Genomic DNA, 24,906 nt, shown 5'->3' on the forward strand with positions numbered 1-24,906 from the left:
ATTGTGCTAGAGAATCTCAGTTGTCTCCCAAACTTACTTTCTTACTGGAAGACTACTTTCCACAACAGAGGTTGAAAATACCAAAGGTTTGTTTTCCCAGACTTCTTTGCAGCAAGGGTATGTGACCCAATCCTGGCCAATGAAGGCTGAGGGGTAGTCTGATTCAGGAAATGCAGTTATGTCTTCTGGGAAGTATTTTATTTCCTGTTAAAATAGAGATGTGTGAAGGTTTGAGGTGAGAAATGTTCAACTATCTTATGATCACGAGATGATGGCTAAGAGAAACTGACACAGCACTGACATTGTTGAGTCAACATTGAAACAGTACACCTCTAATGAAGTACATACTTACTGAATTGAGAAAAAAGAAGCACTTAGTTTACACCACTTTTATTCAGGTATTCTGTTACCTACAGCCAAAAAACATTGTAAATGACATATGTTTATATATACAATTATGATCACAGTATGTGTAAAATTTTGTATCTTCTTTTTGTCACATAATATTTCATTATCATTTTCTAATTTGATGCATTCTCCTCAAAATTATTATTTAATGGCTGTATAATGTAACATTGTATGAATATAATGAGAATTTCCACAAGCCTCCCAAATATTATGGCAAATGAAACCATATTAAGACTAATATCTCCAGTTCCAGTATTTTTGAATCCCTACTGCTTACATGACACTCTGTTTTGTAAAGCAAGGGTCTATGAATGGGCTTCAGGTTTCAGAAAATCCCCTGTAATTATCAGCAGTATTTAGGGTATATTTTGTGCCTATGTGTACTCTTTCTAGGGAGACAGTCCATAGTTTCTAGACCCCCATTCTCAAAGGGAAATAATAAGGCTAAAAGTTTAAAAGTGAAGTGTTCTCTTATTATTTAAGTCTCCTTAAAAGATAATGGCCTGCTTAAAAAATAACAATATTGTATGAAGTTTAGACCATGTGTTAAAATGAACTGCATGGCAAAAGCACAAGACCAGGAGAAAAATGGAAGTATATAATTATGAGGCTCATATACTATATATGAAGAACTTGAAGTTATTCCCTGATTAAAGATGTTTACTATAAATTCTAATGCAATAACCAAACAAAACAAAGACCACCAAAGGAGAAAAAATACAATCATAAAAAACACTCTGTAATCTAAAAGAAGACAGAAAAAGAAGAAAAGAGGAATAAACAATAGATGGGACAAAGAAAGCAAATAGCAAGATAATAAACCTAAAACCTGACCATATCAATACCCAGACAAAATGGAAATAACCTACTCACCCCAATTCAGTAACAGAAGCTGTTAGAGTGAATAAAAAGGAAGACCCACCAATATGCTACCTATAAGAAATTTGCTTTAAATATAAAGACATAAATAGATTAAAAATAAAAGTGTAAGAAATGTTATACCATGTTAACATTAGTTTTAAAAAGAATTGCTATATTAATATCAAAGTGATTTCAGAGCAAAATCTGGTAAGGAGGATAAAGTTATTCCATAATGACAAAATGGCAGTTCATCAAGAGCACAAAACAGTCCTAAACATTTATGCATTTAATACAGAGCTCCAGAATTCCCCTGGGCAGGAGGAATCTGACAGAACAGCAAGGAGACATAGATAAATCCACAATTAAGGACAGAGATTTAAAATAGATTCATAGTCATCAACAAAATATTAGCAAATAAAATCCAGTAATATATAAATATGATAACATATTCCAATGAGATTTATTCCAGAAATGCATGGCTGGTTTAACCTTGCAAAAGCAAAACGTCTTCTCTTATCCTACACAGCCCAGTAGATAAATCTAAAGCTTTTCTTTCTCTGACCTAAAGAAATTTTTATACTATGGAATCAATTATTTTCCATCCTCTCCCTCAACTCTTTGCTATTATGGACCAATTGTTCTAGGCATGGATATATGGATAACTTACTGATGAATGGTCACCTACTAGGTACACTACTCACATTATTTTATTTAATACTTTCTGGAAAACTGAAAAGTGGATGGCTGTTATTTCATAGGAGGCAAAAATCAGGTCTAAGACGTTAATGAACTTACTTTACCTGGATGTGAAGGCAACAGAGCAAGGATATTTAATCCTTTACAATTTGTCAATCCATGATTTTCCATGTACTAGTGAACCTCTTATAACTCCCCAAATACATATTTTGAATATGTCTTTGCAATTTCACCTACAGTTCCTTCTGTTTGGAAATAATTTTTTCCCTTCTTCATCACCACTTTTATTCAACCTCCAAGATACAGCATATATCAGGAGAAACTGATATTCTCAGAAACTACTAGTAATCAGTATAAACTGGTACACTTGCTGGATGACAATTTGAAAAAATGTAAAAGCTCAAATTGCATTTTTTCATACCAAAAGATTCATATGTTTTAATTTATTCTAAGAAAAATGAATTAAACTAGTGTGTAAAGAACACACAGAAAAATTTTATAACATTACTATTTTATGCTTTCCAGCAACATGGAAATATAAAGATGTACTAGACAAAATAAAAATAAATAAATAAATCACAGCCAACCTTAAAAAAAAAAAAAAAAAAAAGGAAAGGAGAAGGAAGGGACAACATAAAAGAGAGGAAAATTGCCTGGTCTCAAAACTGAAGAATATTCTCAAAGCCATACCTATGTAACTGACACCATGACAGGGCATAGGGATATCAGACATGACACAGCACCAGAGCAGGGGGGAATGAGTTACCTGCCCTTAGATGGGAATAGGAGAATACCTTTAAACCAGTGCAGGGAGAGTAGTTGGAACCAAGTGTCCTGGGGTGCCTGGCTCAGTTGGTTAAGTATCCAACTCTTGATTTCAGCTCAGGTCATGATCTTGGTGTGGTGAGATGGAGCTCTGAGTCGATCTCCATGCTCAGCAGGGAGTCTGCTTGAGATTCTCTCTCTCTCCCTCTGCCCTTACCCCCTCCCCCACTCGCATGTGCTCACGCTCGCTCTCTGTCAAAATAAATAAATAAATCTTAAAAAGAAAAGAAAAGAAAAGAACCAAGTGTCCTGCAAATACCATGTAAAGGGGTCTTGAAAACAACATCACAACAACCAGAGAAAGTTGCAAAGTATCTTGCTGAGCCCTGAATTTTAAAATGATTGAAGAAATACATGAAAAATAAAAATTGTAATAAAGTAATAGAGTATAGTAAAGGCTAGGAAAAGGAAAGAACAGGGAAATAATGATAAATAACCTAAGAGAACTTCTAAAAGTGAAAATAGTGTCAGTGATGTTAAAAACACAGTGGATGGGCTAAACCAATTCATGATAAAATTTTAGCAATCTAAGGCTATACAAGGGCTTCTTAAACAGATAACATGCATCTACCAAAAATACACAGCAAATTTAAGTTGGCAGTGGACAATCTCCTGGGCAATATTAGTTATACACTTAATTAAGTTCATGATCAGGAATCACAAATATCTGGAAGCACCAATGCCATGAAGGACGGGGCAATAAAGCCAACAACCCGAATTTACACCTGAAGAAACAGAATTAATAGAATAATTAGAATGAGACTTTTAAATAAGTAAAATTACTATCCTCAAAGAGGTATTATAATATAAAAAAGGAGCAGATAGTTAAAGAGAAGCTACTTGTTTTTTTTTTAAAGATTTTATTTATTTATTTTGACAGAGAGAGAGAGAGACAGCGAGAGAGGAAACACAAGCAGGGGGAGTGGGGAGAGGGAGAAGCAGGCCTCCCGCCGAGCAGGGAGCCTGATGCAGGGCTCGATCCCAGGACCCTGGGATCATGACCTGAGCCGCAGACAGATGCTTAACGACTGAGCCACCCAGGCGCCCCACTACTTGATATTTTAAAAAACAAATTAGAAGCAAATATTTTTGTATTTACATTTTATGTAAAATATTTTATATTTAAGCAAATTATGCTTAACAAATAATAACAAATATTTTACTGAACTCAAAAGCTGCCATACTTATTCTATTTTCTATCTTTTATTTCTCTACTGCTTTTTAAAGCCAATTTCTGCTTTGCAGATTAGGAAATGAAGAGGGGAAATCATGAGGATAGTAGAAGTAATAGAAATGAAGAACAAATCCAGCTGTCTTAGCTTTAGTGAGGAGAAAATTAAAACCAAGAGTGAATAATTTGTCCAAGATCACATAGTCTCTTGTAGGGAGCAAGTGTAAGGATTAAAAAAAAAAGGAAGAAAGAATAGTAGAGAACATCAGTTGATCTCATTTTTCATTCCTCTCTCTACCATCCCAGACCAAGTTTCCAAAACTATATGGGAATCATTTCTGTAATTCTTAAGTTGGCTGAGTCTCACTTGGGGGAGAGGTTGTGATTTCCAGTTAAAAAAGATGTTCTGATCTTTCTTAGGTGATGGTTAAACTGGTTTCTTGGTTCTCATGTTTAAGTGCCATTTATTTACATTCAGCGATAAGTTCCCTATCACCACTCAGAATTTTTCCCAGTTCTACCACATCTATTCTTCAGGGCCTTATGGCAACACCTTTGCAGGATGTATAATGTTATACACAGAAAATCTGAAGCAGTAAAAACATCATCAGTGTTAAGCCTATCCATTAAGGACCTCTTTAATTCTTACTTTGCTTTTTCTCTTTGACAGATGATGATAAGAAATGATATATTCAACACCATATTCATAATGAAGGCCTATGGTTTGCAATCAGAAACCAGAGAAAATCAGTTTATATTTGACAGCTTAGTTTCACCCCAGGGTCACAAATGATTATGAGGGTCAAAAGAAAGAGGCCAAAGCTATTTTCTAACTTACATCCAATTCTTTTTCTTTGTAAGATACAGGTGTCATTCTTTTCAAATATTTGCACTTCATAACTTGTATGTAACACATATCTGCACGTAAAACCAAACAAAGATTCTTTATTTCCATTTTGTCTAATAATTTCTTGGGTTCTAAAATGCCTGTGTTACCATTTCTGACAAATTATAGGCATTATTTTTCACTATAGTTCCAAATATATTTAGGAATGTGGGTTTTATTAAGCCTGGTCCATCATTTTTACAAGCTATTCAATAGAATCTTCAATTTCCAGCCCATCTAAGCCTGGGAAGTAACAATGAGCAATGACAGGAGTAATTGTAGTAATGAAAGGGATTATTGGTCCTCAGATTCTTTACAAAACCTCATAGTTCATATCAGTCTTTTGAGACAGCAAATCTGGGTCTTCCATTTGTATCCATGTGATCTTTACCAGCACTTTAATTTGTTAAGCCTAGGTTCCATAATTTGTGGAGTGGGCATATTGATAATAGTATCTACTTTGTAGTTGGTCTATAAGGATTAAGAAAATAATAATGTATATGTAATATTTAGCAGGGTTCCTGGCTCACAGAAGGAACTTTATAAAGTTTAGATGCTACATTATCACCATCATCATTACTGTAACTGCCCTATTCCCGAGGTGGTCCCTTCTAATAATAGGATTATGGAGTGTGTAGATACCTTCTTCTTGACAGCCATTATAAGCATTCTGCAGAAATGTGTGCTCCTCTCTGTCTACTTCAGAGCCTCATGGACTCAGCTATTATTGCATGAGAGTTGCTGATGACACTGGACCTCATGACTTTGCCAATTGCCATAATTGGAGCCTGCCAATGTCACTCAAGTTACTGTCCAGCTGCTGCCAACACCACTCACATTTATTTTGGCAGGTCTCCTCCACGTCTTCACCAGTGGTATTCTTCTCACTTTCAGTTTACTATTTTCAGCTTTCAGTTTACTATTCTTGCTCTCTTGGTTTTTAAACAATGTTACAGTCCTATCGGAGTCCGCCTTGCTCCTCCTCCCATAACAATGATAAATGAGAAAATGTCTTTGTAAGCACATTGCTCAGAATCTAGCAAAGGAGATGGACATATTAACAACTGGCTATTAAACAATGTGATAAATTTCATTTGCTATAATCTTACTTGCTTTTCTTTTCCCTCTTGCATGATGTTTATGTTTTTGTCTTTCCAGTTCTCTTGTCACAATCATAGGTCAGATCATAGGCTTGTTTAATTTCTCTTCCTGTCTCTAGATTCTCCCTCCTCCTTTTCATCCAACATGTCACTGTTGGATTAATCTTTCCAATGGACTATTTTAATCAAGAGATCTTCTACCAATTGCTAAAGAAAAGGGGCCTTTAAGTAATAAGGAAATTGGACTCAAAAGTTTTTTTAAAGTAGTAGGTATGATTAAACTCCCACTGGCATTTGAGAGAGTGCATTTCTTACCATCCTACCCTTACCTATTTTTTTTTTTTAATTTACAAAAGCATTAAAGAGATAGACTCCTCCATCTACTGAATGGTGCTCCACGGCTATCCTCCAGACCAGCTGGCTCATCGGGATGGACTGCTCAGTGACCAGTTGAAATGTAGGCTGGTGGGCAAACTCTTCCAGTTACTGACTTACAGTTGAAATTAAAAGGTTTCTCTCCTTAGCAAGCCCCTTCCTCCAAACACAGAGCCCAAGATCTTCCTATTTCCATTTGTGCTGCTTAATAAACTATTTTCTCTTGTCTCTAAACCCACTATTTTATGCTAGGCTTTGTGATGCTAGTGCTCAGATTCCACAAAGAACATTTCTACATTCTACCTTCATGGTGAAGGCTCTTGGGCTCTGCCAATAGAGGACACTAGAGGAATTCTGCTAGGTTACATCAGGAAAAAGAGGCTTACTCTCTTGTTTTTCTTCTTATTCCTCTGAGTGTTGTCCTAGCAGTGATCCTTCATCTGGACAGAGGGGATTCCTTCCTCTAGAAGCAGCTGAATCTGGTTTGTAGATTTTTGCATACTTGCAAAACCAGATTCATCATGGCCCCCTTCCTCCACCATGAAAAACAATACCAGCAGTATGATACCTCTTCTTCACATGTTTGGGTTTTAGGCTCATGGGGATGTTCTTCTGTAGTCTGAGTCTCAACTCCATGGAACCCTTCTCTAAATTTTAATAATTGAAACCACTTCCCTTCTTCCTCTTTAGTAACTCATCCTGCAGTAGCTAACTCAGTGACACCCTAGAGTTCCCTGTTAGCCCTATAGATTGTCTAGTTAATGAGTTTCTACTGAATTAGCAATTCTTTATATTAAATTTCTCTGTACAAATAACTGGTGCATTTTTGTTGCCTGACTAGAATCTGACTGATACACCATTAATTAGGCTATGAGTCTGATGATCCTTTTTGCCTCCTCCCAATTTCTCCAGAAAAATGTAGAGTTGAGTATACATCCAGCCACATCACACCCATTCTGTTAGATGGTGGTGAGACTTAGGGAGACTATGTGTGTTTTATTGTCCCTCTGCCTGTAAATTTCACCAATGAACCTGCTTTACACCTACACCATGTTTCATTTGTAAAGTTTGTCCCATCTGTGGCCTAACAAACAGAAGCAGGTACAGTATAGGAGTCATAGCAGATATCCAGAAAATGTTTAATGAATGAGTAAATTAAAATCCATTAGTTGGGGCACCTGGGTGGCTCAGTTGGTTAAGTGACTGCCTTTGGCTCAGGTCATGATCCTGGAGTCCCTGGATCGAGTCCCGCATTGGGCTCCCTGCTCGGCAGGGAGCCTGCTTCTCCCTCTGACCCTCCCCCCTCTCATGTGCTCTCTCTCTCTCTCTCTCTCATTCTCTCTGTCTCAAATAAATAAATAAATAAATAAATAAATAAATAAATAAATCTTTATAAAAAATAAAAAATAAAATCCATTTGTTGTTTTAAGAAGAAAAATTAAGATGTTAAATTGCTTAGAAATGTTTCAGACAAATAAAGCAAGTTTCTGTTGCTAATACCAGCTCCTTCTGAGAATCTTGATAAGATCAGCCCCCAATGAAGGGACACCTTCTAATAGGCTCTGCACATATAAGTCAATGTTTTGGGTTATCAAACTACCTTTTTCTCAGCTCCAAATGCACCCTTCTACACTCAAATATACTCTGCTTTTCTGCTCTTTTCCTCTTCTTTTTTTCTGCTTCAGGGTTGGTACCAGTGCTAGCTCAGGTAATACCTTCTGAGTATTTTGATTCCTTACTCTGCAAGTCCCTTCCTCCATGTTTTTAGATTGGTAAACCTAGCCTCATTTCATTTTGTTTGCAAACCACATTTCTTCTTTGCCAGCTGGCTCCCTGTTAGGTTCTTTAAACAGAGGGTACTACAGAGAAACTAGAAGCCAGGATGACAAGAAAAGAAATTTTCTTATTACTGTTTGCTTGTTCCTATCCACATCTCTACAACAAGAGTTCTTCACCCTGGTAGTGGCTGTTGGCTCTTGTGTCTCCCATAGTCCCTGAAATAGACTCATGTAATCCCTCCAAAATACTAGCATCAGTTGGCAGGCACTCTTCCTTAGAAGTCTGAATTCCAATTCTTTGGGCAACCTCCTTTATGATATTAAGATGCCAGCACCAGCTAGATGACCCTCCCTCTTCAGAGGTCTGAATTTTAGTTCTGTAGGATCTTTCCTCCATGTTCCTGAGGTAGCATCACCAGCTAAATAACCCACCCAGCTCAAAATCCTGCTCCTACCTCTGCAAGTTACTTCCTCCAAGCTCCTGAGGTACCAACCCAGCCAGGCAGTATATCCTCAGCATTTTGAGTCCCAGCTCTTTGGGGTCCCTTCTCTAAGTTTTATGATTCTAATAACTCAACCTCTGTATAACCTCCATATTTCCCTTTGTATTTTCCATCCTCCAATCCTGATTAATATTTCTCTATTAAATGAATTATGCTAAATAATTTGTTTTTCCATCTGGATCCTGACTGATACAGCCACATTCTTGGTACAAATAATGCCACCATTATTGCCACAGCTAACTGGACAGAGGATGAATTCTGGCCCCAAGAACTCAGGCCACAAAGCCAGATTGCCTGTCTCCATATCCCAAGTCTAACACTTACTAGCTGTGTCAGATTGAGCAAGTTACTTAAGCTCTCTGTGCTTTTCTTCATTTATTTTAATAGGATAATAATAACACCTTCATGAAGTTGTGAGAATTAAGTGAATTGATACATGTAAAATACTTAGAATAATGATTATCAGTAAGTATTAGTTATCATATTGTAGGGGAAGAAAAATAATTTTCCTTCTACCCTTCTAGGTTCTTGGCTGAGAACCCCCTGTAATAAAGGATGGATTGACAGGAGAAAAATAGAAGTTTAATAACCTTATATCTCCTGTATACATGGGAGATACCCAGGAAAACTGAGTAACCCTCCCAAATGGTCCAACCTACCACCTTAATACCATTTTCAGCTAAAGACAGAAGATGTGGGGGGGGGGGTGATAGGGGAAGGCCAATTATGGGAAGTTACCAGGAAAGACACAGTAAACAAGGGTAAAGTTATGTAGATTTAAGTTCTTACCTTCTCATTGAGAAGAGTGTCTAGAGATTTGGTCATGCTTTTCTTCCTGATCCAGAGAGAGAGACTTCCTTACAGATGGATATTTCCCTTATCAATGTAAGTGTCTCTTACAAAAGGGTAACTTCTGCTTGATTTTCTAAGCTTCTCTAGGGACTACTGCTTTTAAAAAATAACCAGCTCAAAATGATTCTTAAGGCAAAGAGGCATATTTTGTGGTGGTATATTCTGCTCCCCTTTCATATATTATTTTTTCCCTTTCATGTATTATTAAAAATTTTTTTGTAAAGAATAGAGTTATAGTAAACATCACTTAATGAAGAGCAGTGTATATAAAAGAAGGAGCATGAGAGAACAGGAGAAACAAAGGAGGTGAGCAAATACTGTAGTGAGTGTTTGGTATACAGATTGCTCTCAGACCACTAGGCCTATAGCATCCTGAATGAAAATGAAATCAGCATGTCTCTGCATTTTCCTGTCCTATCTTCAAAAAACTTATAATCAATTATACTACAGCATTCTAACTGCTAGAATAGAAAAATACAGAAATTTATAGGGTCACAGGAGAAAGGCTGGAGAGTATTTCCTGGAGTTATGATGTAGACAGGGAAACTCAGTGAAGAAAGGGGGAAGAGCATATGCAAAGAGCTCAAGAGAGCATGGTATTTTAGATAAGTGAAAACAGTTATCCTGCACCACAGGATATGTGTGGGATGTGGGAGAAAATAAAGCTGGAGACATAGACAGATGCCAGACTATCTAGAGTCATAGTTACACACTAAGGAGATTGAAAACTGTGGGGAGTCCTCAATTTAGTCCCTTTCCCAATATCATGATAAGGTAAGACATGTTTATGTGTTTATCGCACTGTTTCATTTTCCTCCTGTGTACACAGGAAACTGCATTTCCCAGCTCTCCCCTTTCAAAATAGATGTGACTATCTGACTGGGTTCAGGCCAGTAGAATATAGGCAGAAGTGGTATACACTACAGGTGACTCTTGAAGAGCCATGGGTTTGAAATCTGGGTTCTACTTATACATGGATTTTTTTCAATAAGTATATGTACAGTACTGTAAATGTATTTTCTCTTCCTTGTGATTTTTTAAATAACATTTTCTTTTTTCTAGCTTACTTTATTGTAAGAATATAATAAATAATATATATAATATACAAAATATGTGTTAATTGTTTATATAATTGATAAGGATTCTGGTCAACAATAGGCTATTAGTAGTTAAGTTTTGGGGGAATCAAAAGTTATATGCGGATTTTGGGCTGCATAGGAATCAGTGCTCCTAACCCCTACATTGTTCAAAAGTTAATTGTTCTTAGGGGCGCCTGGATGGCTCAGTCGTTAAGCATCAGGGTCCTGGGATTGAGCCCCGCATTGGGCTCCCTGCTCTGCAGGAAGCCTGCTTCTCCTGATAAGGAAAATCTGTGTCCTAAGATGGCTGACTGAACCAGCAAGAGAGTCCCAGTCCTTGCCCTGGGGCTCTTCCAGGTTCTTGTCCCTGCTCTGCTTCCCATGCACACCAATCCGGATTCTTCTCCCTGCCCCGCTTCGCACCAAAAGTGCCAAGTATGCAGAAGTAGTAGTATATAAATTGCCCCCTTTGTGCTCGAGGCTCAGACCTTTGGAGACCACTCTCCTCTGAGCTAGCCAGTGTTAAATAAACCTTCTGTCCTCCAAGATCTCCGAGTGCCGCTTGGTTCTTCCGTCTGGAGATCCAGTCCAGGTTCCGTAACATTTGGTTCCCTGACCAGGAAACCCAACTGCGCTGGCCCATTGTTGCCACCGGTTTGGGGGCAACAGTGGGGCAGTGACAGAAGGAGGGATCATAACGGAGAAGGCATGCCCTGCCTAATTTTCGGCAGTCTCCCGCCCAGGTCGCCTCAGGCCAGCCCCACTCCACTGTTCCCGCCGGACTTGAGGAGACTCGGCAGGTGAGGACCTGGTCCTGACGTCAGACTCCGGTAAGACCTGGAGCCCCAGGACCCAGACAGGCACACCCCCACTGGGGTGTAAGGGGAGACTGATCACCTCCCAGAGACCTCTTAGAGGTCTCACAGGTAGGGATTCCCAGTGAGGGACTGTAATAACTTCTGGAGTGTGAATGTGTGAGTGAATGTGCAGTCCAACCTGGCTTGCTCAAGCGGACTAATTCTGTGGCTCCATGGGTGGGCACCCTTAAGGTCCCCAGAAGCCTCCGGAGTCTGAGTGGGCCTGTCTGCCATTCCGTGGTGAATGGCATATGGTCTATGGCGGCATCGGAATAGTTTCCGATCCTGTCACAACGCTGAGACAGCTACGGCTAAGCCTCACCTAAGCTCCTTCAGGACATGGCCAGGCAGGCATCTGATTGGTCTCCTCATCTCAGAAGATACCCCCCTTGTCTGTCTCTGCGCCAGTGCACACGGGGACATCACCATGGGGTCAGGGCAGAGTAAACCTATGGTTCTAGAAACCATGATCAAAAATTTCAAGAAGGTCTGGACAAATTGCCTAAGCCCAGTTGTGTGTGAAATGCTTCAGAACACTTGGAGACAAAGCGGAGCAACCAAAATTGAGATCATGAGACAGTTCTGGGGGTCTGGAATTTGCAGAGGTCAGAGGACCTGGGAGTCAAGTCGGTCTTCTCTAACAAGGCAAGATCTCCAGCTGTTTAGGTTCTTTAGCTTCACAGAGCACCTTTCCCTGTCGTCTCTGGGTGGTGGGAGGTTGGAGCAAGGATCCCCCAGGGATGGGACAGGTCTCAGGTAGGGATAGGCAGGGGACACGGGCTCTTCTGGAGAGGACTGGGGCAAGGAAGTCACGGGAGGAACCCTACTAAAATGAAAACAGAGAAGAGGTCAGATCAAAAGCCTAGCTACTACACTGTTCAAAGGCAGATTCCAGTTGTCTGTCTGGGGTAGGGCTGACATTGGTGATTTAAACAAGATACCCCAGGTGATACAGATCCTGCTGGTCCCCTGGCCGCCCTCTGAACAGCAAGGCTTCGACATTGTTTCCAAACCTCCTTTATAAGAGTCACCTGGAAGGACCTTGTTAAAAAGGCAACTATTTGGGGGATGGGGTAGCCAGGTGATGGGTATTACAGAGGGTATGTGTTGTGATGAGCACTGGGTGTAATACTATCTGGCCTATGCAAACCCACTGAATCATAATGGATGGGATGGGGGGAATATCCTAGAAACTGTGTGTTTAAAAAGCAACCCTTGGGGTCACCTAAGTGGCTCAGAAAAAAACTGTCAGACTCAGGACACTGAACCTCATGGAAGAAGGCACAAATCTGCCAACAACAGGTCCGATACCTTGGTTTTCTCCTCACCTAAGGGAAAAGAGAACTAGGGCCAGGGAGGAAAGGGATCATTATCTCCCTGCCACAGCCCCAGACAAAAAGGGGCCTATGAGAATTCCTGGGGGCTGCAGGATTCTGCCACATCTGGATCCCTGGGTTCTCGGCAATAGCAAGACCCCTTTCTGATCTTTTAGGGGGACCAGATCGAGAACCCCCTGCCTGGACTCAAAAGGAAAAAATAGCCCTTGGGGTACTCAGCCAGACTGTTGGACCCTGGCAACGGCCAGTTGCTTACCTGTCAAAGAAGCTGGACCCCGTGGCAGCGGGATGGCCACCATGCCTCAGGGCGCTGGCAGCCACAGTCCTAATCATCAAGAAGGCGGACAAACTTACCCTGGGGCAAGAACTTAACGTCAAGGTGTCTCATGCAGTTGTGTCCCTCATGAACGCACAGGGACACTGTTCCTTTCCGACTTTCAGTTAGCACAATACCAAGGGCTCCTCTGCGAAAACCCGTGGGTCACCCTCGAAACAGTCAGGACATTAAATCCAGCAAACTTTCGCCCCATGGAAGAGGGGGAACCAGACCATGACTGCTCCGAGGTGACTGATGAAGTCTATGCGAGCTGTCCAGATCTGCGGGATCAAGCTGTAAAGAATCCAGAGCTCACGCTGTTCAGCGATGGCAGCAGTTACCTACAAGAGGGTGCCCGGAAAGTGGGTTATGCAGTAACCACAACCACTGAAGTCCTAGAAACAAAGGCATTACCAGCTGGATGGTCAGCTCAATGGGCTGACGAGAAGATACTGAGACTCCTTGAAACCATCTGGCTTCCAAAGGAAGTAGCAATCCTGCACTGTAAGGGACACCGAAAGCAGACGACCCCATAGCGTGGGGAAATCATCCGGCAGATAAGGCAGCCAAGACAGAGCCCCTTCCCTCACCATGGCCCTAACACCCCCGGAAGAAGTCCCTCTGCCCAGTTACACTAAAAAGGAATGGGCCATGGCTGAGAGGGCCACCCTGACTGAAAAGGGCTGGTGGATGATGCCAGATGGGCACATCTTTGTTCCAACAGCAACTGGAGGGCATCTAGTCAAGGAACACCACTGACTCACTCATCTGGGAAAAACTGCATTAGAGGCCCTTCTCAAGAAGCACTACTACATCGGTGCATAACATGTGCTAAAAATAATGCTCGGTCTGCACCATGGTCCCTGCCAGGTGTCCAGAGGATGGGAGCAAACCCCTTCGAAGATCTAGGGATAGATGTCACAGATGTGCAGCCAAGCAGGGAGTTCAAATATCTCCTAGTAATAGTATGCACATTCTCTGGGTGGGTCCAAGCCTTCCCGACCAGGTCGGAGCAAAGCCAGGAAGTAGCTAAAGTCCTCTTGCTGGAGATCGTGCCCCGGTTTGTCCTGCCATTAACAATCCATAGTGACAATGGACCCGCATTTGTGGTAGACATTGTACAGGTCTTGACCAAATCTCTCAACATCACCTGGAGACTCCACACTGCTTACTGGCCCCAAAGTTCAGGGAAAGGGGTTTTTGGGAGACTATGGAGTCAGGATGAACCCAGGCAAGTTAAGAACCCCAACCACTGAAAGTGGGGAAGCCCAGAACCCCCTTGGCAAGGGATCAATGTTATAACCAGTATTTATTTATTTGTCTGTTTTTTACAATGTAATTTTCTCTGCTGTTTTCAGCTTAAGGTGTTTCTGGAAATTGGAAGACACTTCCCATGAAGTCAGAAAGTTATCCCAGCATCATCAAATGGGAAAATATGGATGGAGCATATAGAAGATGATATACCATATCGTTGCAGTATTTTAAAGCAAGTGAAATATGGATAAAATGAACACCAAGAACAGCAATGAATGGAGAATGAGTTCATGACATGTAACAGGTAAGCAGAGAATGTGTTGTAAAGTGGAAAGGAAAAGTCCTGTTTTGGTAAAAGATTAAGGTTCATAAAAGCAAGCATTATCGCCCCTTAAAGCAAACAAACAAAAAGAAAAGAATCAATAGAAATTTTTAAATGTTTTCTTATACTGCTTCTTTCTTCCTGATTCATGTGCCAGTCACAGGCATATAGTAAAAAAGAAAAAAGAACTTTATTTTCCTCCCACTGCCCATTCAGACCCACTCTTTAGGGTTATTTGCTCTGCTACTCAGATGAAATTGAGAGGAAATCCTGTGACTTTTTGGTCACTCTTAGGTAATAAAAAGTCCTCTGATCACCTCTCATCACAAAAGGAAAGTCTCATTTCAGCAATTAAAATGTCTAGTCCGTGTAAGATCAAACTTCATCCAAGTCAGAGCTTCTCCTCAGCCCCAGCTGGCCTGCTCTAGGTTGTTACCTGAAGGGGGAAAAGGGCCTTGTGTGTTCCTTCTCTATTTCCTGTATTTCTTTGCAAGTCCTACATAGGTGGTCTAACTTTAGAATGTGGAATAGTTGGCAAATATTGTCTTGGGGCTTTAGCCAAAACAGAGTCAGAAATAGTTCAATTTTAACATCCTGTTGCATATCCTTGGTAGCACAACTAAAACACACAATTTTCATACAGCTTTCAACTCCATATATTGGAAGTTGAGATGGAGAATCCAGGAGCAGGCACTAGAATAATAAAGTAGGCACGTTTATGCGCTTTACAGGAAATACCTAACCACACATGTCACAATCAACTGTAGTGTTTTCTAAACTTCCCCACCAACTTACCCTGAATCACTGAGAAAGAAGACAGACCTCTGTAGGTAATGAGGTCTTAGTCTAAAGAGGCATTTTTATTTATGGTATTTCTTAATAAGTGTGTGTTTTACTAATTAAAGCACACAGACTTTGTATTCTATACCATAATATCTCTGCTTATTTTAGCATAAAAATTACTAGTTTCTTCTAAAATTTTCTTAAAATTGATTCACTAGGGATATATACCACATTTAACTGTTAATTCCAGTTAAATTCTAGCAAAATGTCATAGTCCCCAGTTTGAAAATCATGAAACCTATAGAAATAATGGTATTCATGTAATTTAAAGGATGCTTTTGGACTTAGGTTTTCTTGTGTTCCCCTTATTAATATTAATATTAATGACCAAGCTGTTTTTAGCAGAGGACTTTACATTCCAAATCAGAGGTGAGCAAATATTTGTTGGCAGTAAACATATTACCCAAATAAATCCCTGGACACTTTTACAGACATTGGTTTTTCCCTTAAACCTCTCCTCTTAACATATCCCATTACGATCTCTGATTAGTCTCCAGTTTCTGGAAGCACTTGACTTAAAATAGAAATAAGAATATCCGGGGCGCCTGGGTGGCTCAGTCATTAAGCGTCTGCCTTCGGCTCAGGTCATGATCCCAGGGTCCTGGGATTGAGCCCCGCATCGGGCTCCCTGCTTGGCGGGAAGCCTGCTTCTCCCTCTCCCGCTTCCCCTGCTTGTGTTCCCTCTCTCGCTGTGTCTCTCTCTGTCAAATAAATAAATAAAATCTTTAAAAAAAAAAAAGGAAACAATATCTTTGGAAAGGGAAAGGAACCTTTAGAAATACAACTGCTTTACTAGTTCAGAAGAAAACTGGTCCTGCAAGAGAACCAAGCTAAAAGTAGTACTGAGTTGAGAGTACACTTACAAATACATTTTATGCCACTTGTCCTGCTATTCCTATTGTGGATTCATTTACCCATTAGAGTTATCTATAGTTTTCCATCCTTAAAACTCCAACTATCATGGGAACGGGGGACCCCCTGCATAATTTCATAAGCTCAAAGCTGATACTCTGGTGAGACAGATACTCAAAGATAAGTAGAAACTATTCAGCTCTATTTCAGTTCAAAAAGAAAAAAAAAAAAAAACTAACTCCTGTTATTCCAAGATAAATATCCCTGAAGAGTTATTGGTGAATACCACACTAGGAAGTGAATGGCTGTATGACCTAGCTGCAGAGCTAGAGTCAAAGAGGAAGAATAAGAGAATAAGCTAGTTAGTTCGTTCTAAGTTTAAAAAACAATGGGCCTCGAAAATCCATGAGATTAAACCTGGAACTAGTGATATTAGTAGTTTACCATAGTGAAAGGTGAACTCAAAGTCTAGAACAGTATTTTCAAAGTTTGAATCTCAAAACACTCTGTATCAGGATCGCAGGAGAGGATGGGGTTGACCAGCTTGTTAAAATGCAGATTTCTAGGCCTTACACTAGACCTACTGAATAAAAATTTGAGAGTTGAAAACTACCCCTAGGGGATCCTTATTGATGTTGAAGCTTAAGAACCATTGGATTAGGATCTAATAGATGAATAATGTAAAGAGGGGGGAATTATGAATCTGACAGTAAATGAAACTATTAGTAATAGTATAAAAGATAAACAGTGCACATTTCTCAAATCCATAAAGTTCTGAAAACCAAAAAATTTCGCTTTATTTTTTGTTTGTTTTGTAATATATTTAGAGATAATTCCCAGCATGATCTAGACATATTTTTGGCAAAAATTGACCTATATTTATGTGAGATCACGTAGCCTCTATTTATCCTACTTTGTATGCATGTTTGGGTTTTGCTGCATAGTTACTGTGGAGTACCCCAAATGGAGTTTACTATATAATATAAAGTTGATGCACCATATTCCCTCTCTCTCTCTTTTTTTTTTTTTTTTTGAGAGAGAGAGAGAACATGTATGCATGTGTGAGCAGGGGAGCTGGGGAGGGACAGAAGGAGAGGGAGAAAGAGAATCTTTTTTTTTTTTTTTTTTTTTAAATATGGAACGCTTCACGAATTTGCGTGTCATCCTTGTGCAGGGGCCATGCTAATCTTCTCTGTATCGTTCCAATTTTAGTATATGTGCTGCCGAAGCGAGCACAGAAAGAGAATCTTAAGCAGGCTCCACGCTCAATCTCATGACCCTAATGAGATCAAGACCTGAGCTGAAATCAAGAGTTGGACGCTTAACTGACTAAATCACCCACGTGCTGCAGGATGCACCATATTCTGAATTCAGAAACACATTTGGCCCAAAGAGTTTCAGAAAAGGGAATGGGTACCTCCAGTTGTTCAAAAACTTTTCAGTTACAAGAAAATAATGCACTCATATGAGCCTGAACCTATAGCAAATATTAAAGAGAACATTTATGAAAGGTAAAGGGGAGAGGGAGAAGGAGACATGGGGAGAGCCTTTGGGCTTCAATGTAGTTCTGATACCTCTGGACGGAGAGCAGGAAGGAAGGAGGAGAGAGTGGGGTATGCTCCAGACTGCAGAGCATCTCTGAGAAGTCTCAGTCAAGGCAATATGGAGTTCTTGAACAAAATCTCCCATTAAGGGAGTCTTGCACTCGACAGAAATGTCCTGGCTCTGGTGCCCCTGTCATGCTTATTCATTGGCTGGGAGTAGCCTGGGCATTAGTGTAGCCACAACATGAATGTCTGGGCAGATCTGAAGGTACACCAGCTAGTCTCACAGCAGGTTTTCTTTAAGAAAGTCTGGGTGGTAGACTCAGTGGCCTCCACAATTCCTGACTTACCAGATGGAGCAGAGCAGCCCAGCAGCTGGGAGCTTTACTTAGGATTGGAATATTGCAGCAAAATATACTTCGTTGTTCCGTAAACTTCTGTTTTATTGGGTATTTTTATCGCAGAATCTAACCGTTTTCTAGCCAATTCCATTCACATTTCTAATTGTCTTTCTCCATATATATTTGTCAAACCATTTGTCTTCATTTAGGATTTAGAAAATATGATTGCTATAGGTTAATTTTTTTTTCATTTTTTTTGACCTATCCTAGTCATCCTTGAGGGAAAAAAAAGCTATCAAAGGAACTGTTGGGCCCTAGATCATCTGGAGAAACCTTAAAACATTTGGCTCTCTGCTTTAATTCACATTAAAGCAGAGCCTGAGCTGAAAGAACCTACTTGGTTGTTACAAACCAAGATTAGTAAACAAAAGTAGATTTTATAAAGTTTGTTACTAACCCCACCAATCTAGATGTTATGCACATCCTCAGAACACAGCTTGGTCTTTTTCTTTAGAGCCAAACAATGCAGAATTTTCCAGATAAGTCTTATGAGGTACTGATAAAGGCTATTGCTTGACAAGAATCAAGGGATAAATTGGGACTCTGTGCTGAACTCTTGATAAGATACATAGAAAATCTGATATGTTTTAGTCAGGTCCTTTCATAAAATAAACATTTATAGGGCCAATTTTTTCTTTTTTTTTTTTTATAAACTGTTTGTTAATGAGGTTTACATTCAGCCCATTTTCTTGTTTCTTGGCTATTTCAAAATAGTGGTCGTCTTGAAAGTCAAATATAAAGAAATTACTTAAGAACTTAAGTGTTCTCATTTTGGTTTTTCATGGGGACTCTGTGGGGTTTAGGTATAAGAAAAGATGGGAAAAAATGTTCACTAGTCGGTGCCCTTGCCTCAGAGTTCAGTTCTAGTTGTTCTCAGAGATTTTAGCATCATACTCATTACTTATTTATATCTTCCCTCTTTTTTCCACTTTGCAGATAATTGCTACTTAATTGATACTGCCTCTATGCAAACCTAGTCACAAGACACACTGCTAAATAGAGGCATCATTAATCTGCGTGTATGTTGTAGATTTCCTTTAAAGGTTGGCTGGAATAAGCAAAGTCATTAGCAGTTTATTTGCAACAGTGCACTTATGAAAAGCTCTGTGGAGAACACATCAACAGTCAGTCTGTAACTGAGCATTTAACACAGGACTCCTGTGCTTTTAGGGTGTTAGCATGGAAGTAAACAGAAGCAGATGTGAAGTGTTTGTACTGTTAGCATGCACGGTCTGTTCTGACATATGCAAATACCACTCATGCTTACAGAACCTGCAACCCCTGTTGTACTGTGACCTTACTGATGAAGCCCTATGACAGAAGTACTTCATTTGCACTGGGTGCTATTAATTATTAACAGGCCAGTACCACCTTTCCTTGTTATTAGAGCTTAGCAGAAAGCCAGGTAATAAAGCATCACAAACAAGTTGATAACACTCTAGTTCCCAGCTTGCCTTGACTGCTGCTCTCTTGCCAGAAGAGAAAATAAGAACAATTAAGGCCAGAGAGAGCAGAAAGGGTCTCAAAAGACTGACAGATGGGATCACCTGTGCAATCCAGGCATGAGTTTGAATAGTTTTCTCCATGGGACTCAGGTAGACCCTGTGATGATCCAGTGGTTTCTGTATGAAGGCAGGAGAATTCTGGTCTTGGGACAGGTTTGTACATAACTTAATTTACCATTCCTTGACAGGGAGCTGGAAAATTGTTGCTGACTAGAACAATTAAAATTAGAGGGAAATGGCATGACTTTCTGTCCTTGTATCTTTAAAGGACATGTCAGAGGCCTCACCTTTCATGTCACTTGCATTCTAGAAAAGAAACCAACTTTTATGGTGTAAAATATAATTCCTTCCACCTCACTGTCAGTAAATGCTGAGATTTCTCATTGTTAAAGAAATAGGAAGTATTCCTAAAGTCATATACGCATCTCAGAAATGGTAATACTTCATTACAAAAAAAGAAAAAAAAAAAACTGCAAAAGGATTATTCTAGAGCTTTGTTATCCTGTAAATGGGCATGCTATTCATGAGTAGTTTGACAAAAGACAAGTGGTTGATATTAACTAATTAGGATTTTTTTTTAATTCTCTAAATTACAATACAATATACTTTTAGAAAAAGAAACAATACACTCTACTTTAGGACGATGAGGGGAAACTTACCCTCAGTTCATTTTATAAAGAATATTTTTTTGTGATCATACATTGCTCGATATATGTATATACTCCAGACTTCTAATGTTTTCCTATGACTGAGCTAGACATAGTTTAAGTGCATCCCATTGGAATGAATTAATTTGAACCATTAGTGCATTCTGCTATAAATATCCTAATATTTACTCTGATCTTATACCAAAACTCTGGTTTTCCATCATCTTTTTGTGTAAGCATCTTACATAAAACCTGACTAAAGCTGTTAAGGTAAGGGGTTGAAACAACATATCTTAGAGTTATTGAATTGAAATCCTATCTCCTCTATAAAACTTAATCAACTAAATGAAATATGAGGCAGATTGCTCACTCATCAACTTCATATAATGCAATTCTCATATTTGAGGGGAAATCACAAATACTAAATCCTATGCACAGTGTAAATCTTCCTTTCTCATAACCTTAACAATATTTATTTAATTTGAGTACAGCCTATATTTTTCTAGGTTTTTAAATTGCTGTCCGGAATAAAGCGGATTTTTTTTGCTAGTTGTGTTCTAAACATACTGAGTATAATATTGAATAAAAGAAAATCTTTATTTATTAAAACAGTACTTTAATTTTAGGAATAAATCTATCAAGTAAGAAACCTTTTCCATGAAAGGGTAAGAGGAGGAGTGAAAGGAAGTAGGAAGACTAGAAAAGTGAATAAGGATTTATGTTGTACAACATACTTTGCTTTGAATGCCTTGATTTTTAAACTGGCATATGTCCTAATAGAACAGGAATTCTGAAAGGAGATGTTTATGATCTAGGTGATCTATTAACTATGTGAGATGAGATAGATGTAAGCATTCAGAGTCCTGGAATTGGGTGCCTGGTTCCTGAGCTGTGGGGTGTAGAGAGGAAAGAGATGAGAGAAAATCCCCATGGGTCTTTCATGTTTCTTTGTGTCTTGGGAGCAGAGCCTTTTGTTCTAGGCTAAATTTTTAAGGATGTTTGTATGGAAACAGACTTGGAAGATAGAAATGGTATTTCGCTCCAGAGGAAGAGGCAGATTAGCTTGCTGTCTGGTATAATAAAGATAATGTCTCCTTCCAGGGCATATCAGGCATGCTTACTGCCTGGAGCACAACCATTGCGTGTGCAGTTATTTTCTAGCCCTCTTTGGTTTGCTCTGTGAGAACTTGGTCTCAGTGCCTCAGTACAATTTTCATGCTGGTTGCTGTGCTATGAGTAGTTGAGTTCTTTGACTTGGAAAAAGATTTCTGACATCCATGATGAGCACCCCTAAAACTGTGGCAGGCTAACCTGTTAGTTCCCAAGTAGAGTAAAATCTCAGACCCTTCACAGTTCTGTACAGTTTGGTGGTGGGATACTGACAAAGACACACTTTCTGGAAGAGGAAACGTTAGGGCCTTATGGGGCAATTAATGGTATCTGAGGGAAACCCATAGGAATCAATAGTAAACATAGCAACCAAATTGTATGGCCAGCCTGGCAATAAATGATCCTTTGTTTTATTATCTATTAATGAGGAAGTGTTAGGGAGCTGTTTGTAGGCCAAGTACCAGGAAGTACGCTCATAGACAGATATACATGAATGGTGGTCTGATTGTTGCTAACTCTTCCTCTATGGTGGAGGGGGAGGATTCCTTGACAATATAGCAGTCAGTCTTAGGTCTGCCCCACTGTAACAGCTAGCAACTAATCCTATGAGTCATCCTGAGTAAATAGAATTTTCCAACCCATTTCAGGTAACTAAAGAATGTACACTACAATGGGCTGAAAGAAGGAAAAACCATGAATAGTATGGGTAGGACCTAGGGAAATTTTAGAACATTATCTAGTTTACTAGAGAGATGAAGGGATGAGAAGCCTGTCATTTACAACAACTGAGCAGTTTCGTGACTCAGTCTCTCCATAGTCTAGCATGACTAACTTAGATCCATTCAGAGATGACAGTAAAAGGTCATAAGTTTTTTGTTTTTGTTATTGTTGTTGTTGTTGTAGTTGTTGTGGGTCATGGCTGCCATAAGGGAAATTAGGCCCCCTCAGGGAGATTTCCTAGACAAATAAATTCCGTTGAGAAACCATAGATGAGACATTGACTAAACTTTGGACTCTTACTGCCCTGATTGGGCTAACAATACCAATGGAGTTCACTCACTAGAGAATGAAAAACTGACGCAGAGAATTTTAGGTAAATTATTGCAGTCAGCTCTGACACCATGGGAAACTCCCATAGCCTTTATGTTGAAACTAGGTATGAACCTAAGCTATACTATTTTGGCAATGGGATAGCAAATATTATAGATTAAGATGGATTCTATTAAAAAAAATGACTACTGGTGCAAGTCAATCCCAAGTGAATCAAAGTGTACAAACCTGACAGCAACAATCTCAAAGCAGTATGTCTATGGCTACTAAATCCAAGGGTCCCCAAAGCTAAAATATTCATGTAAGTGATAATGAACTTGGTTGATAAAAGCATTTGGTGCATCACTAACTTTGGAATTTTGTTTGCTTGAGCCATGAACAGCCACCATGTCACTGGAAACCTAAAGTAAATGTGCCTTACTTAATAACACAACAGTTTTCCACATTTCCTTTCCCTCCTTTCCTCTCTAGCTTGATCTCAGCTGCTTTAAAAGGAAGATAATTAGGGAGAAAAGCTAAAGTTTCCTTGTCCCCACGGGGGAATGAAGTCCATACCTATTCATCCTAGTAACCTGCAAAATTTTGGAGAGGGTAAGCACTCAAATTTTTACAGCTCTGTTTGGTACAGCAGAATTGTATTGTCCTATACAGTCCCATGGTGGGGAAAAGGATGCCCAAATTCAACTAATGGGGTTTGGACAAGGTTTGCAGTGGGGAAAGGAAGTTAAAGTGAACTTGTAGATGGGACCCTCTGGGTTAACTCAATCTACTGTTGTTGTGGCTTCCCTTGCTGAATGTGTAATTGATACTAATTTTCACATGCTTGTACTGTGAATGTTCATAAAGTCCTGGGGATTTTTCTGATCAGTAAGAGCCACATCTGGAAAAGTGCTAGTGGGACACATAAAATACTTCCTATCATCTCTCTCTGTCATCTCTGCAGCCAAAAATAAAGCTACTGGTTATGTGCCCTGAGTGGTGCCCTGAATTCACAGAGCTTCCCCTAAAATATCTGGGCCTACTTCATTGATGATTCAAATGAGTAGAAACACAGTGGTGTCTACTAAGCAACTCTGGCTACTCAGTCTCAGTGCCAGCCATATAGAACCAAAAAATGACTGTGGTTATTCCTCTCTGTGGGCAGAGCATAAGACAGTTCTCATAGCTCTCGCCATTACTACCCTTGATGAACCTAGTTATAGATTGAATGATTCTTGGACTGTTGCCTAGATGTTTGCTCTGCTACTTAGAAAACTGTAGTCTGGCAGATTGTAAGAATCTTTATGGCAGATTGGCTAAAATTGGCCCTTGACCCCCTCTCAGGGTTACCAATGGTACCTTACCACTATTGACATTTTTCAGATTGTGCTGTTGCCTTTCCAGTCCAATGAGCCAACTCTGGCTACTAATAGGTATCAGGTTTTCAGCTTTCCAGTTCATTTGCAGTTTGACAGTCATGTAACTCTTACCACAGAAGGCAGTGAACAAGGGTTAATAGCAAGGTTTTGATGATCTTCCATGTACTTGACCATTCACAATCATCTGATATTATTGATTTTTAGAATATCCTCATAAAATATTGACTTCAAAAGCTCTCTGACATTAACTCCCTCACCTCATCCTGGTCCACACAGTTTAAAAAGACACTTTGATCACCAAATATGTCTTTCTACATAAGTGGATCATCTTCCCCTGACCACTTACTGGATAATTGTCATAATGATCAGGACAAAAGGAGACGCTATATAAACCTATTTTGAAAATTCAGATTTCTGAGCTATTCTTAGGCATAATGAATTTTCTTGTCCCTAATAGCAACCTCAGGATGGCCTGGTTGATAACCCTCTTGGTGGCAGCCCAGCCAAAAGGGGACCTAATGAATTCTAACTTAATTTTGGTCAGCTACTTGGTTTATCTTATTGAATTGACATGGTCTTAGAACATAAAGATAATAACTACTTGGTTGAGTAGTTATATACTACTGCTTGGAGTGTCCTCCTACAATGGCCAACACATGTCAAAGTGGGAGACATAGGGTTTTGATAAGTTTTATAAAAATGCCCATGTCCTGCTGCTTTCTGTATGAAAGGCCTGGGTACGAGCAGGAGATGATTATAAAAAAAGGGGAGGATATAGCTATGCACAGATTTTGTGGTGGTTGAGGGACAGCAACATCCCTGTTTTCTGGGCAAGGAACACTTCAGACCCCAGAAAGTATGAGCGAGAGTGAGCATTAATGAATTCTGTCTTTTGTAATCACCCCTGCCACTTTATTTATGAAGGAAAATGTCCTGTTGTGGCTCTCCCAAGCTGTTGCAAATACCTTGAATAGAA

General features: G+C 39.6%; 1 non-coding gene across 1 annotated transcript; it reads right to left on the reverse strand.

Moving 5' to 3' along the window:
- Positions 1-17,444: 17,444 nt before the first annotated feature.
- On the reverse strand, positions 17,445-17,551 carry LOC118021468. The gene has a single exon (XR_004682192.1). It is a non-coding gene; the product is annotated as a U6 spliceosomal RNA (small nuclear RNA).
- Between the last annotated feature and the right edge of the window lie 7,355 nt (positions 17,552-24,906).

Source organism: Mirounga leonina, unplaced genomic scaffold (assembly GCF_011800145.1).
Source record: "Mirounga leonina isolate KUSES-001 unplaced genomic scaffold, KU_Mleo_1.0 Mir_174, whole genome shotgun sequence".
Classification (NCBI taxonomy): Eukaryota; Metazoa; Chordata; class Mammalia; order Carnivora; family Phocidae; genus Mirounga; species Mirounga leonina.